Source organism: Spermophilus citellus (genome assembly GCF_964194105.1).
Source record: "Spermophilus citellus genome assembly, chromosome: 5".
NCBI classification, from domain to species: domain Eukaryota; kingdom Metazoa; phylum Chordata; class Mammalia; order Rodentia; family Sciuridae; genus Spermophilus; species Spermophilus citellus.
This window is the reverse complement of record NC_138186.1, coordinates 38020533-38034164: the sequence shown is the minus strand read 5'-3', so window position 1 is coordinate 38034164 and position 13632 is coordinate 38020533. Positions and strand designations below refer to the sequence as shown.

Genomic DNA, 13632 nt, shown 5'->3' with positions numbered 1-13632 from the left:
TGGATTCCAGAGTGATTAACTAAAGCAATTTCTACAGAAAAAGAAGATGATTTGACTCAAATCCATAACAGCTGATATCCAGAGCTCCAGCTTGGCTATTCTTACATCTGCGACAGTGATTAACCAAGGTGTTTTTTTCAATATCTATTTTATTATTGCATTTTTCCCACATCATAAAGTTCTATTTTATTTTTGAGCTCATACAAACCTAGGTTAATGTTTTTCTGATCAGTTTTATTTTTTGACTGTGTTTTATTTTTTGACTGTGGAGTTTTTAAACATTGCAATGGAGATTTCACCTAGGTAAAACTACAAGGCCTTTATTGTCTTATGTGTTGTATGTTATGTGTGCACTGTTTTGTGTTGTATGTCTGTATGTGTGTATGTCCATATTTCATATATGAGGAGCGCTCATGAAAAAATGGATCCGAATTTTTTTTTTTATTCACGTGATTTTAATGGTTTAATTTAAATTAGGTAAACAGCTGTTAAGGATTGTTTTTAAAGGTGGTTAACAGATCTGTTTGCTTACTAATTTAAATTAGGTAAACAGCTGTTAAGGATTGTTTCAAAGCTGGTTAACAGATCTGTTTGTTTACTTTCACCTTTCCTTTTCATTATATTTAATAATTCTGTTCAGGATAATGTCTCTTTAGCGTTATTGCCAGAATTCCCATCTCCATCCCAGTGCCGGTGAAGACTAAGATAAAACCAAACTACAGCTTCTACGATAGCTATCACAGTAAACTGTATAAACTGATGCATCAATGAATATAACTCAACAAGTAATGCTCAATCAAGGACTCGATTTACTTTGGGAAGAAATGGACATATTGATAGACTCCTCCGATTTGAACTGCCTGCAGAACTTGCCTGGACTATATATCAGTTGCATGCATTGTGAAATATCGTCTGATGCAGCGAATTATGGTACTGCTGGCATATCTTTGCTGATGGTGTCACCAGTGATGCAATTTCCTTGCCAACACACCCCATGTTAATTGTGGTAATGCTGGCATATCTTTGCTGATGGTGTCACCAGTGACGCAATTTTTCCAAAAGAGCCGTCAATTGGCTTGGTGTCGTGGCATTTCTGTATCCTCCTCCCTCCTACTAGTAATGGTCTAAAATTTGGGGGCCAACAGAGGTGAGGCAAAGAACCTCACCCCCCCCCACTGGCACCAAGGCTAAATGTGGGGGCCAACAGAGGTGAGGCAAGAACCTCACCCCCCACTGGTGCATAGGCCTATCCACAAGCATGGCTGAATGCTGGACAGGTAATCAGTGACGGGTTGATCTGATTGCAATGGATTCAACCTAAGACAGGAGGCTGATGCCTAAAGGTCAGTTTTCCCATGACAGGTAAGAACCATATGTTGAATTGGACAACCTACCAGGCACGGTCCTTAAGCCACATTGCTTGTTGTTTAATTAATCAGAAGGGGGGAGATGCTGAGGGCTATTACCAAGTAGGAATGACGCATCAAAATTTCCTTGCCAGCGTACCCCATGTTAAATGGACTTGCCTTGGAATTTCGCTGTTGACATTGCATGTGTGTTTGAGAAAGGTGACCCTACTCAAGGATGAGGGTGGATCCAGGATTAGGGTGTATCCTGCAGCTTGAGGAAGTATAGTATCCCGGTCCTTGGGTTTAGGGCGTTCCCAGTTTAAGACAATAGGGATTTTAGGGAAGTTGGAGGTTGAAGATTATTGCTGCCAGGATTAGGGCGTTCCTGCTCCAGTTGAGCTCTCATGAGATTCTGAAAGTATATGGGAGAAAAAGGCTCGTGGAGTAGGTGATTTGGGCGGCAGCAGAACTGGGATTGCCCCAGAGCGAGTGTAGAGGCCGGTGTGAGTTCGGGAATAAAGAATTGCTGTTTGAATCTACAAAGCTGTGGTGGCTCGTGATTCTGTGCCAAGCCAAGACTTTGGCAGACCGAGAAGGGGAATAGCTGGGTCAAATGGTGGTTCCATTCCCAGCTTTCCAAGGAATCTCCATACTGCTTTCCAAATTGGCCACACCAATTTGCAGTCCCACCAGCAATGTACAAGTGTACCCTTTTCCCCCCATTCTCGCCAGCACTTGTTGTTTTTTGACTTCATAATGGCTGCCAATCTTACTGGAGTGAGATGGTATCTTAGGGTGGTTTTGATTTGCATTTCTCTGACTGCTAGAAATGGTGAGCATTTTTTCATGTACTTGTTGATTGATTGTATGCTCCTCTGAGAAGTGACTGTTCAGGTCCTTGGCCCATTTGTTGATTGGGTTATTTGTTATCTTATTGTCTAATTTTTTGAGTTCTTTGTATACTCTGGATATTAGGGCTCTATCTGAAGTGTGAGGAGTAAAAATTTGTTCCCAGGATGTAGGCTCCCTATTTACCTCTCTTATTGTTTCTCTTGCTGGGAAAAAAAAAAGCTTTTTAGTTTGAGTAAGTCCCATTTTTTGATCCTTTTTATAACTCTTGTGCTAAGGGTGTCCTATTAAGGAATTTGGAGCCTGACCCCACAATATGTAGATTGGAGCCAACTTTTTCTTCTATCAGATGTAGAGTCTCTGATTTGATATCAAGCTCTTTGATCCATTTTTAGTTAACTTTTGTGCATGACGAGAGAAAGGGATTCAGTTTCTTTTTGTTGCATATGAATTTCCAGTTTTCCCAGCACCACTTGTTGAAGATGCTATCCTTCCTCCATTGCATGCTTTTAGCCCCTTTTTTTCTAGCTGCAAATTCTTTTAACTTTTGTTTATCGTGGAAGGTTTTAATTTCATCTTCCATCCTGAAGCTTAATTTCGCTGGATACACAATTCTTGGTTGGAACCCATTTTCTTTCAGTGTTTGAAATATTTTATTCCAGGATCTTCTAGCTTTCAGAGTCTGTGTTGAAAGATCAGCTGTGATCCTGATTGGTTTACCCCTAAATGTAATCTGCTTCCTTTCTCTTGTAGCTTTTAAAATTCTCTCCTTATTCTGTATGTTGGGCATCTTCATTATAATGTGTCTAGGTGTGGATCTCTTATGATTTTGCACATTCGGCATCCTGTAGGCTTCTAGGATTTGGGATTCTGTTTCATTCTTCAAGTCTGGGAAGTTTTCTCATATTATTTCATTGAACAGATTGCTTATTCCTTTGGTTTGGACCTCTATACCTTCCTGTATCCCAATAACTCTTAAGTTTGGTCTCTTTACGTCATCCCATATTTTTTGGATGTTCTGCTCATGGTTTCTTAACAGTCTCGCTGAGCTGTCTATGTTCTTTTCAAGTTGAAATACTTTGTCTTCATTGTCTTATGTTCTATCTTCTAAGTGTTCTACTCTGTTGGTAGTACTCTCATTTGAGTTTTAAATTTGGTTTATTCCTTCCTGCATTTCTAGGGTTTCTGTTTGTTTGTTTTTTTATAACCTCTGTCTCCCTGTATAGTTGATCTTTTGCTTCTTGGATTTGTTTATGTAATTCATTGTCAAAGTGATCTTTCATTGTCTGATTTTACTTTCTAATGTCTTCCTTGAGACTCCAGATCATCTGAAGCTTGTATATCCTGAATTCTTTATCTGACATTCCATCTGCTGCAGATATTACCTCTTCTAAAGTTGAGTTGACCTGCATTGATTGTGTTTTTTTCTTTCCTTGTCTTTTCATACTGCTCATGTTTCTTTCTGCTTTGTGAAACTGTTGTGTTATTGAATTTTCCCCCTATATATTTATATTGCTCTTGTATAGTTGCAAAGTCTCCCTTTTGTGGAGAAAGACAATGTTAACAGTTCTCAATATCAATAGTACATCATCTAAGCACACGTTTTCCTTATTACTACATTTATAGCTAGACTCTATGTCTACAAATGTTGGTTTCGATTATAGTTTACAAATATAGTCATTAGTTTCATGAAAGGCATACTGTTTCTGGTAGCTTGAAGAAAACTGAGTTTCAGGTGTAGGATGCTATGTTTAGGGGGAAAGGAGTGAGGGTATGGGGTTAATCTAACTTAGTAACTTTGGAAAGCTCTAACCAATAGATGGATAATTTATGGAAGAATATACAGATTCAAATTCCTATCTGTATTTATAAGATTACCCTACTTATGAATAGTCAAATTTAGGGGGTTGCAAGTGGGATAGAGGGAGTAAGAGGGAGGAAAACAAATAACAACGAAAGTAAGAGAAAAAAGAGAGCGGGAAAAAGAAAATAAGAGAAAAAATAAAAGAAATAAAAAAGGGGGAGGGAGGTGGGGCATATGCAATTCCTCTATAGTATATTATTCTGGTGATTCAGTTGTTAAAGACCTTTTTCATCCACAATTTTTGTTTTCACATATGTTGAGGTTGCGAGGACCAGAAGGGGAAGGGTAGAGGAGACTGGATGAATGGATAAAAAGAGAGAGAGAAGAGGAAAAAAGAAAGAAAAAAAAGTCTGTCAGAACTCTGTTTTAATTTCTTCCAGTTGGTGGTGTTGTCTATTTCTAGCTTGAGTCTCTGGGTTCAGGATGGTGGTGGTAGTCAGTGTGAGAGGACTTGAGCTTCCACCTGTGGCCTCTCTACTCTTATTCTCTGAGATGTAAACCAGGTGCCTGATCCACTGCAGAACCACGCTGGTAGCCATGCCAACCGTTTGGTGGGTTTTAAGGGTTGGTGGGATTTTCCAAGATGAGTTTCATCAGTTTTTCTCATAAGGTGTTTGATGAGGTGGGGGTGTTGGGGAAACCTTATGTTTGTCAAGAGCTCAGTCAGGTGACTGCACTGGTGGGTGGCAGGGCCCCTCCTCCAGTTGGGGTGGTCTGTATACCACACAGGAAGGAGGCTGGGCTCCTCCAACTGGGGAGGTCTGTCTACCGTGCAGGCGGGAGGCGGGAGGCTGGGCTCCTCCTCCAGCTGGGGTGGTCTGTTTACCGTGCCAGTGGGTGCTGGGCCCCTTCTCTGGGTTGCGTGGTCTGCCTCCCTCCTGATTACTTTCTAAAATACATTTAAATTCTTATTCCACTGTGAAGAGAAACACAAAATTGTATATAACACTTATTGATAACAGGTTTTATTACCCAGCTATAAAACATCAAAAAACTTGAATAAATACCAATCCAATTGGTACTTTTTTTGTTTTTTGACCAGGGATTGAACCCAGGGTCACTTTTTTTTTGTATTTTAGAGACAGGGTCTCGATGACCCAAATTTGTCATTTGCATACCAAAGACTATTGCTACAGATAATTTTAGTTTGGAGAATACTAACTTGGCAGTTCTCTCTTAAGCTTTATATTTAACCAAATTTCACTTTAAAGTACAATTTAGAACCCATAATGTAAAGAAACAATGATCATAAGTGTGCATTGGCTAGCAAAAGTCAAAGGATAGCCTTAAACCTTTTATATATTTAGGAACAGTCTTAATGATCAGAAATTGACTTAGTCAAAGCAAACATATATGACAGGTCTTCACATGACAGTATTTCCCAAAGTTTCATTGAAATAGAAATGACAATTTTTTTCCAGAAAATACCCCTGAAATGCCAGATCTCACTGACATTGTTTCAAGGGTGTTTCAATGGCACACACCCTTGAAAAGTGACACCTTGCTTTTAAGTACTGAGAAGTGGTAATTATTCATGCTAGTTTAACCAGGGAGAAAACACAATGTGCTAACTGAGATGTGAGTTTCTACAAGTTGAAGCTACTTGCACATACTGCTTTAGTTCTATTCTTCCAAGCTCTCCTCAGTCACCACATTCAGACCACATCTCAGAACCCATAACCATATTCTCCTAGGAAGAATTGCAATGTGCTGTTGAAGGCTGAGTGCATTCTTGAAAAATCCTCTCTCTGGGAACTTTGGAAATGCTTCTGCCAAATGAGTTTAGCAGGTGTATTTCTATGTGCTGATTTTTTTTTAGTTTTATTGATTTTATTTTTTTAAATACATGACAGCAATTCTTATGACACATAGAGAGCACAATTTTTCATATCTTTGTATTCAGAGTATGTCACAAATTCATGCCTTTATACATGTACTTTATTTTTTTGCATTACAATTCTTATCACACATATATACCACAATTTTTTATGTCTCTGTTTATATATAAAGTATGTTGACACAAAATTTGATTCTTCATACATGTACTTTGTATAATGATGTCCATCACATTCCACCAACCTTGCCAATATTCTGCCCTCTCCTATTCCATCCCACCCTTCTGCCCTATTTAGAATTCATATATTCCTCCCATGCTCCCCGATCCCTACCCCACTATGAGTCAGCCTCCTTATATCAGAGAAAACATTCAGCATTTATTTTTTTGGGGGGTTGGCTTATTTCACTTAGCTTTATCTTCTAGGATTTGGATTTCTGTTTCATTCTTCATGTCTGGGAAGGTTTCTAATATTATTTCATTGAACAGATTGCTCATTCCTTTGGTTTGGACCTCTATATCTTCCTGTATCCCAATAACTCTTAAATTTGGTCTCTTTATTCTATCCCATATTTCTTGAATGTTCTCTTGTTTTTTTTTTATCAGTCTCACTGTGCTGTCTACACTCTTTTCGAGATGATATACTTTGTCTTCGTTGTCTGATCTTCTATCTTCTAAGTGTTCTACTCTGCTGCTGATACTCTCATTAGAGTTTTTAGTTTGGTTTATTATTTTCTTCAATTCCAGGATTTCTGTTTGGTTTTTGTATAACCTCTATCTCCCTGTAGAGCTGATCTTTTGCTTCTTGGATTTGTTTAGTAATTCATTGTCAAAGTGATCTCTTAATGTCTGCATTTGGTGTCTAGTGTCTTCCTTGAGAATCCAGATCATATGTCCATGTATATCCTGAAATCTTTATCTGACTTTTCTTCTGCTGCAGATGTTACCTCTTCTAATGTTGAATTGTCCTGCATTGCTTGTGGTCCATTCTTTCCTTGTCTTTTCATATTTCTGATGTTTCTTTCTAGCTCTGTGAAACTGTTGTGTTAATATTTTCCCCCTATATATTTATATTGCACTTGTATAGTTCCAAAATCTTTCTTTTGTGGAGAGAGAGAATGTTATCAGTTCCAATATCAATAGTACATCATCTTTGAGAAAGTTTTTATTATTAATATATTTATAGTTAGACTTTATGTCTACAGATGTTGGCTTCAATGATTATTTAGAATATAGTCACTGTGTCATAAAAGTCATACCATTTCTGTTGGTATATAGAGAATTGAGGGTCAGGCATAATACATTATGTAAAGGGGAAAAGGAGTGAGGGTATGGGGTTAATCTAACTTAGCAAATTTGGAGAACTCTAATGAATAGAGAGGGGTAATTTATGGAAGAATGTATAAATTCAAACTCCCATCTGTATTAGGAAAATTACCCTACTTTTACATAGTAAAAGTTAGGAGGTTGAATGTGAGATAGAGGGAGGAAGAAGAAAAATAATAATAAGGAAAGAAATAAAAAAAAGAGAGGAAGAAAGAAAATTTAAAAAGGGGGGGGAGGTAGGGTATATGCAATTCCTATATATTATATTATTCTGGGGATTCAGTTCTTAAAGTCCTATTTCATGCAAAGTTCTTGGTTTCACATATGTTGAGGTTGTGAGGACCAGAGGGGGAGGGTAGAGGAGAATGGATGAGAGACAAGAAAAGAAAGAAAGAAAAAAAGAGTCTCTCAGAACTCTGTTTTTTTTTCTTCCAGTAGGTGGAGTTGTCTATTCCTAGCTTGAGTCTCTGTGTTCAGTGTGGTGGAGGCATCCAGTGTGAGAAGGCTTGAGCTTCTACCTGGAGCCTCCCTACTATTAGACTCTGAGTTGGGAAAAAGTTGCCTGTAGAGTTGCTGTTCCACATTGATAGCTATTTCCCCCAAAAGCTTGTGAGAAAAATTTTGAGTTATCACAGCTGAAGGTGGGTGAATTGGAAACTGAGTACCTGATCAGCTGGCAGAACTGTGTTGGTAGCCCACTGATGGATGGTGAGTAAGGTTTTCCAAGATGGAGTCTGTCTGTTTCCAGAACAGTGGCCTCATTGAGAATTCATTCAGTGAGTGAAGTTCAAGCAACTAGCAGAAACAGTGTTTGTTTTCCAGGTCACACTCAATTCATCCCTAGAGGGCAAAATGAAGTGATACCTGAAAATTCCAACTTTTCCTGCAAACGAATGGAAGCACCTAGGACCACGAAACTTGGGGAGCCCAGTGGAGCATGTAAAAGGCTCCCTCCTGCCCAGTATCAAACCAATCCGAGGAAGGATTGTTCAGCACCTTTCAGCAAATTGGTATTTCTCTGATAGGGCTGAAAGTCCAAGTGTTCCTACGTGCTTGTACTTAGGGCTACTTCAGGTAGGAAGAAAGCACGGAGCTCTCACTGAAAACTCCTTCAGTGAGTGAAATTTCAAACAACTAGCAGAACCCATATTTGATTTTATGGTCAAACTCCATTCATCCCTAGAGAGCAAGTGAAGTGAAACCTTAAAATTCCAACTTTTCCTGAAATTGAAAGGAAATACCTAGGACAAGCAAACTTTGGGAGCCCAGTGCCATTTGCAAAAGACTCCCTCCTTCCTATTATCAAAGCAATCTGAGGAAGGATTGTTCAGCAACCTTTTCAGCAAATTGGTATTTCTCTGATAGGGCTGAAAGTCAAAGTGTTTCTGTGTGCTTGTGCTTAGGGCTACTTCAAGTAGGAAGAAAGCACAGTGCCCTCACTGAGAACTCATTCAGGAAGTGAAGTTTCAAGCAACTAGCAGAACCCAAGTTTGATTTTTGGGTTGCACTCCATTCATCCCTAGAGGTCAAAATGAAGTGAAACCTGAAAATTCCAATTTTTCTTGCAAACGTATGAAAGAACCTAGGACAACAAAACTTGGGGAGTCCAGTGTGGTTGGTGAAAGGCTCCCTAGTGCCCAGTATCAAAGCAGTGTGAGAAAAAAATTTTCAGCACATTTTCAGGAAATTGGTATTTCTCTGATAGGGCTGAAAGTCCAAGTGTTCCTGTGTGCTTGTGCTTAGGGCGACTTCAAGTAGGAGCAAAGCACAGTACCCTTACTAAGAAACTCATTCAGAGGGTGAAGTTCAAACCACTAGTAGAAACAGTGTTTGTTTTTCAGGTCGCACTCCATTCATCCTTACAGGGCAAAAAATGGTGAAAACTGAAAATTCCAACTTTTCCTGAAAACAAATGGAAGAACCTAGTGTGGTAGTAGGAGCAAATGTGACTCCATTTTGTTTTATGACTTCATCCTGTAAAACAACCATGCCAAGTAGAAGAGTCATGACTGGAGCAAGATGTTCTTTTCCTTTTGCTATAGAAACCTTTAAGAACACGGAACTACCTATTGGGGCATTGTTTCTGTAACTAGGGTAACGGGGCTCTGTTTCTGTAACTGGGGTGACTTGGCTAACTGTGATTGGTTAGGCTTCCCTCTGCTTGACTGCACTGTCCCGCTTCTGTAACCTGGCTTGCTTGCATTGGCTAGACCCCCTGAACATCCCTTTTGTGGTTTTCAGGCTTATAAGGAGTGCCCTTGCAATTGTTCGGGGCTGATAGGGGAACAGCTTTATGTTCTGGTCAGCTGACACCGGTGTGCTTCAATAAAGGCTTGATTTGATGATACGTGAGTGGTCTGGAAGTCAGTTTATGAAACCCTGGGACAAAGCTTTAACTATAACACTAGGACCCCAAATTTGGGAAGCCCAGTGCGGCAGGTGAAAGGCTTTCTCCTGCCCAGTATCAAAACAATCAGAGGCAAGATGGTTCAGCGCCTTGTCAGCAAATTGGTATTTCTCTGATTGGGTTGAATGTCAAAGTGTTCCTGCATACTTTTGCTTAGGGCTCCTTCAAATAGGAAGAAAGCACTGTGTCCTCACTGAGAACTTATTCAGTGAGTGAAGTTTCAAGCAACTAGCATAAACTGTATTTGATTTCTGGGTCACACTCCATTTATTCCTAGAGGGCAAAATGAAGTGAAACCTAACTTTTCATGGCAGAACCTAGGATAACCAAACTTGAGGAGCCAGTGCAGTTGCTGAAAGGCTCTGCAGCATATTTTGGATCTTGTTTTTTCATCCAGTCTACTAGCCTATGTCTTTTGATGGGTGAATTTAAGCCATTATCATTTAGGGTTACTATTGAGATATGGTTTGTATTTCCAGCCATATTTGTTTATTTTTCTTATTTAACTTGATTTGTTTTTCCTCTTTGATTAGTTTTTCCTTTACTGTACTACCTCCCACTGTTGGTTTTCATTGTTATTTTTCATTTTCTCTTCATGTAACGTTTTGCCAAGGATGTTTTGAAGCGCGGTTTTCTAGCTGCAAATTCTTTTAACTTTTGTTTATCGGGGAGGGTTTTTATTTCATCTTTAAACCTGAAGCTTAATTTTGCTGGATACAAGATTCTTGGTTGGAACCCATTATCTTTCAGCCTTTGAAATATATTGTTCAAAATATTTCTACCCTTGCTATTTCAACAATGGAGGGGCTAGTCCCCTCAACCTTGGCTAAGGCGGTATAGAAGTTACCCCCCATTTCCAGGTGGCAGGTGTCTCTTGCCTGGAGATGCCAGTGGCCTCTACCCTGGCTGCTTGTATACCACCAGCGGGCTCCTCTAGGTGCCCCTTGGCTTCTCCTGGTCCTCACACAGCCCCTACCTCCACTTCCCATCTCAACTTTTTTTTCTGGAGCTTGCAGGTCTCCTGCTCCTTTGGTCCCCTATCACCATTGATCGGGTGGGTCCCTTGCCTGGGCTCCTGGCTTGGGTCCTGGGTCTCGCCGTATGCACACCCACCCCTGACCCTTCTGTGCCCTCCTGTCGCCATCTTCTGGCCCCCTTCCTTTTCCTGGCCTCCTTTACCAGGACCCTGTCCGTAGATTCTCATCTGATCCAGGGTGCATTATGGGAAAAAATGCCCTGCCCCTTGCCTGAGCCACTTGCTCTCCCTGGGTGCTTGCTCCAGCACCAGGAACACTGAAACTTGGAGGTGGCCCTGGGTCTGGAGCCTGACTGCCCCCTGCTGGATCCCCTGACTTCCTTCTCAAAACTTGTCCACTGTCCTGAGCCCCCTACCCAAGCCCTGGCCCTTGGTTCTCAGTTCCCTGGCCTGGCTCCCTGGAGCCTCTGGTAGCCCTTTTTGCTCACTGCTTTTCTAGACATTGTTTGAGTTACCCTCCCTGGGGCTGCTTCCCTGCTCCCCTTGGCTTTCCTGTACTGCAGTACCCTAGTGCAGCCCTGCCTTCCAGTCCAGTGTTACCTGCGCTCCCCTGGCCTGGGCCCTTTTCTGGGTCCCTTGCCTGGGCTCCTTGCTGGGGTCCTGGCCCCTACCCCACCCACACACATCCTGTGACCCTTCAGGCTGTGCCCTGCTTTGGCTATCCTGTCCTTTCAGTCTCTGCCATGCCCAATTTCCTGATCCCCTTCCCAGGATGTTCACCTGGGCCAGGTAACTTGACCTGGCTTCTTGGCCCTGGAGCCACACTTTGGAAAATGTAGCCCTGCCCCTTGCCTGGGCCCTTTGGCCTCTCTCAGCTGGGGCTCTACCCCTGACAACCTGCAGTGAATCTGGGCCTTGAGCCCTTCTCCCCCTGTGCCACCCACTTCACTGTCTTCCCTCCCGCTGATCCCTCTCCATGTTTCTTTTTATTCACCCAGGCCCAGGTGCTAGCACTTGGCTCTCTATTACTGGGCCCAGCCCCATGCTTGAGACCCTGGCTACTCTGATTGAGGACCCTTTCCCTGTCCCTTGGCATCAGGCCCCTGTTGCTGGCCCCCTACTGCCTCTCCTCTGATCCTCTCATGCTGTGGTATCCTGGCACTGCCCGGACCCTTCGCTCCCCCTGCTTCTCCCTAGCCTATGGGTCCTGGCCGCACAACTCTCCCCCAGTTCCACACACCATATATCCCCTCACAGTACCACCCACTTTCTCCCCTTCTCCCCTTCAGCTGCTTCCCCTCCATGTTCCTTTTCATTCACTCAGGCCCAGGTGGTAGCACTTGCCTCTCCATTACTGGGCCCGGCTTCTTGCTTGAGCCCGTGGCCACCCTTCTCAAGGACCCTGTCCCTGTCCTTAGATTTCAGGCCCCTTTTGCCAGCACCCTCCTGTGCCTCTTCTCTGATCCCCTCATGCTGTGGTATCCTGGCACTGCCCGGACACTCTGCTACCCCTGCTTCCCTCTAGCTTAGGCTCCTCAAATGAGTCTGCAGCCTATCAACCTCCCTCAACCTCCACACACCAGGTATTCCCTCACAGTACCCTCTTTTGCCCCTCATTGGTCCAGGATCCTCTCTGAGGATCTACTCACCTTGAGCAGAGGAGCGGAATTGGCTGGTCTCTGCACCCTGAATGCTCCTTATGGGAAACACAGTCCTCCAGTCACCTGAGTCCTCTTTACCTCCTGTACCTTGAGGCCTGGCAGTTAACATGGGACTTGCTCCAACCCAGCCCTGAGTGATCTCCTCCCTTTCCTACCCTGCCCTCTGGCCTTGCATGCTGCCCCTACCACAACTGAGCCCTTCCTAACCCTGACCCTTTTTGTTCCAGTCTCTGGGCCTGGGCACTCGCCTGAGCTCCTGTCCACATTCCTCATGTCCCTTGGCATAGCATGGAGTCTCTTCGTGTTGGGTCTGACCTGGGAGCCCCTTACTTGGGCCCCTAGCGGGCTCACCTAGGTGCCCCTTGTGCTTCCCTCTCTCTCCTGGTCCTCACTCAGCCCCTATCTCCCTTCTCCTTGTGTTTTTTCTCGGCACTTGCAAGTCTCCTGCTCCTTGGGTCTCTCATCAAAATCGGTTGGGTGGGTCCCTTGCCTGGGGGCCTGTCTTGGGTCATGTCTCTCACCCTACATTGCACCCACCTCAACCCCCCGACGTACTCTCCCTTTGCTCTCCTCCTGGCCCCCTTCACTTGCCTGGCCTCCTTTGCCAGGTCTCTGGCCCTGGATTCAAATCTGAGCCAGGGAGCCTTATGGAAAACAGAGCTCTGTCCCTTGCCTGGGCTCCTTGCTCTCCCTGAGTGCTTTGTCCTGCACCAGGAACCCTGAAACCTGGAGGTGGGCCTAGGCCTGGAGCTGACTGCCTTCTCCTGGATCCCCTGCCTTCCCTCCCAAATCTTGTCCAGTGTCCTGAGCTCCCTGCCCAAGCCCTGGCCCTTGGCTCTCCGTTCCCTGGCCTGGCTCCTTGCTTAAGCCTCTGGAGGCCCTTCTTTCTCACTGATTTTCTGGGTAATGTCTGAGGGCCCCTTGCTGGGTCCGCTTCCCTGCTCCCCTTGGCTTTCCTGTACTGCAGTACCTTAGTGCAGCCCTGCCTTCCAGGCCCAGTGTGCCCTGCTCTCCACTGTCCTGGGCCTCCTCTATGTCCCTTGCCTGGGCTCTTTGCTGGGGTCCTGGCCCCCACCCTACCCACACCCTTCCTGCCACCCTTCAGTCTGTGCCCTTCTTCGGCCCTCCGGTCCTTTCTGTCTCTGCCACGCCCGTTCTCCTGATCCCCGACCCAGGATGCTCACCCAGGCCAAGCGACTTGACCCCCTCTTGGCCCTGGGGCTCCCTTTGGGAACACATAGCCCTGCCTCTTCCTGGGCCCTTTGGCCTCCCTCAGCCCAGGCCCTGCTGCCGACCCCTGACAACCTGCAGTGAACCTGGGCCTTGAGCCCTTCTCCTCCTGTGCCACCCATTCCACTTTCTTCCC

The 13632-nt window shown here is 43.8% G+C and overlaps 1 long non-coding RNA gene across 2 annotated transcripts in view; it reads left to right on the top strand.

Annotated features, from left to right (window-relative positions):
- Positions 1–9719, top strand: part of LOC308649643 — a 48053-nt gene extending 38334 nt beyond the window's left edge. Inside the window, exon 4 of one of the 2 annotated variants that reach the window (XR_014022134.1) lies at positions 9088–9719. This is a non-coding gene — a long non-coding RNA (uncharacterized lncRNA). Of the gene's footprint in view, positions 1–9063 lie in introns of both variants that reach the window. The other variant, XR_014022135.1, reaches the window with a different exon arrangement.
- Positions 9720–13632: the final 3913 nt, after the last annotated feature.